The sequence below is a fragment of the Tympanuchus pallidicinctus genome, unplaced genomic scaffold (genome assembly GCF_026119805.1).
Source record: "Tympanuchus pallidicinctus isolate F22 unplaced genomic scaffold, pur_lepc_1.0 scaffold1, whole genome shotgun sequence".
NCBI classification, from domain to species: Eukaryota; Metazoa; Chordata; class Aves; order Galliformes; family Phasianidae; genus Tympanuchus; species Tympanuchus pallidicinctus.
Genome location: NW_026294618.1, coordinates 85596866 through 85599324, shown reverse-complemented (window position 1 = coordinate 85599324; position 2459 = coordinate 85596866). Strand labels below are relative to the sequence as shown.

At 43.6% G+C, this 2459-nt stretch overlaps 1 non-coding gene across 1 annotated transcript; it reads left to right on the top strand.

The window, feature by feature from the left end:
* Positions 1-2364: 2364 nt before the first annotated feature.
* On the top strand, positions 2365-2459 carry TRNAI-UAU (transfer RNA isoleucine (anticodon UAU)). Its single transcript has 2 exons — positions 2365-2402; positions 2424-2459. It is a non-coding gene; the product is annotated as a tRNA-Ile (tRNA).

Below are 2459 nucleotides of genomic sequence, written 5' to 3'. Positions count from 1 at the left end.
TTTGAAAAATGCAATTAATGGGCTCTCCATTTTGTAGTAAATGTGAAGGAATGCTGCAATTTTTGCGGAGAAATAAGAAATGATCTGTGCAGCCTGGAAGTAGTGGGCAACAAAATGCAATTTCTGTGCAGTGTATAGGAGAGGCAAAGATCAGGCCTAGTGCTGAAGTCTCAGTGATACTCAGTTAAGTCTGTACACCTCATGACCAGATTGGGACCTGTAATTTTTTTCTTGCTACTCTGCTTTTCAGTAGCTCTTTCCATCCTTCAAAGTCTGTTCCAAAATCACAGGTTTCTACATCTGCTTTTGGCTCACATCCTTCCCTGTGGTGGGGAAGACATGGGTAAAGGCTCAAGATTTGTCAGCTTTTGCTGAGAGAAATGCAAGACTAGTAAAAGTATAAAACTAAAACGTAATCAATCTACCCTTTGAACTATGGGTGTGGGAAAAAGTGTTAATAAGGAAAAAAACACCTGAACATGCTTGGTTTTTTGTTTTTCGTTGGTTTTTTTTTTTTTTTTTTTTTTGGATCAGTTCTGTGTTTTTTTGTGTCTGAAAACATTCTTCAAGAAACAATATGAATGAAGTACGTTTCAAACTGAAAGCGTCATTTATATATTCATATTTTAAAACCCTGCTTATTTGGAAATAAAAATTCAAATTGGTAATAAACTTATGGAGGGAATCCAAGTGCAGTTTTCTTCCAACTTATGAACTGATTCATGTGGCCATGTTTTCACTGTTTTTTATTTGTAAACAAATTATCCAGGGCCTCAGTCAGTGTTGGTGGGGATAAATGTAAAAAAAACAGGTTGATCACATTGCAAAGCAAAAGGTCCTACAACATCTGCTTGGATCTTTACTATCGCTATCATTTTTATGGGAAGGCTGATTAAAATACAACAGCACTGATTATAGTATATATAAATATCACAGACAGATTCACTGAGTCCTCCCTCTTGTCTAAAGCTGAGTCTGCAATAAAGATCTTATCTGTACATTCACAACTTCAGCTTTAATTCATGCTGACAATTCTGTACGTGCCAAAGATGCACCTGTTGGATGAAATTATATTCATGGCAATCTTTGCATAATTTATTTTATTTGGTAGTGTACTGATGTGCTAGTAAGGGTGATGAAGACAACTGCAGTGTTCTGGCATGCCGTCTAAACATCCACAATGATGTAAAATTGCTCTGAGAAATGAACTGACAGCAGATTTCTTCTCTCTGCCAGTCACCTTCATCAGTGGTTAAGATACAGTGGATATGTGTTACTTCGCCTGTCAATGCTGTATGCTACTGAATCATATTCTAAGTAACAGCCACAGTAATGGCACCAACAGCAGAACAGCTGTCATGACAGGCAAGAAGAGCTCTGTCTCCATTCGGCACAGCCTCTAAAGGTTCAGCTCATTTATGAATCTTGTGTGGGGGAGGAGGTACTGAAGCTACATGTACCTGACACTCAACCTTGGAGATCAGTGCCATCTATTTACTTAAAGATGACTGAGTGCCCGTCACCTGCTGTGCGGGATCACGCATATTTCATTTTAGAGGCCATGGAAACCCAAGTGCTCCTGTAGTACTGCACAGCCATGCACTCTGTTATGACAGGTCTGGAGCTTGTTGTTTTGCCTATAGTAAAGCAGATGCAGAAAACAACCATTCTTTCTGGCGATTATGTCGGCAGCCCAGCAGAGCAGTCACACATCTAGGAAAGTAAATATGATGTCAGTGTGTAATGATGGGAGGAAAAATAGAGAGATTATGTCCTTGTGTCAACTGTGTAGCAGTACTGGAGCACTGCTTGTGTTTAAATGTCTGCTGATGCCAATTCTGTTGACTATCTTCCTTCCACAAATAGTGACAGAAGTGACTGCAGAACAAGTTCATGTTAGCACTGCACTTCAACAACAAATGCACGCATGAGGTTTTTCTAATAACTGTTTCTACGTAATAAATCGTGTATATACGGTGCTGTTTCTGGGCATACATAATGGTTATATCCAGTGTTTTCATCTCGGCAGTCCTTCCGGCGTTCGACCGAGCTTCTCGCGCTACAGGGAAAGCCCGGACTCTTCTTGCGGCCGCCATGCGGGTGGGAGGGCTTTCTGCCGGCGCCGCGGCTGCTCTCCGCCTTCCAGTGCTTCGTGGCGCCGCCCTCTCGAGGGCTAGGAGACCGCTAGCCCGTTTCTCCTGCAGGGCTTTGTCGCTAGTAACGGCGAGAGTGCTGCGTTGGCAGGAAGCCGAGGTGCGGCGGGGCCACGGCCGGACGTAGGGTACAAGAAAGAAGCCCATTGCGCTTCCCCCGCCCGGGCTGGGCGAGTGCTTGATAAAGCGTTCGGGAGGAGTTGGTGTCAGGGCTCCAGTGGCGCAATCGGTTAGCGCGCGGTACTTATACAGCAGTACTAAAGCCGAGCAATGCCGAGGTTGTGAGTTCGAGCCTCACCTGGAGCA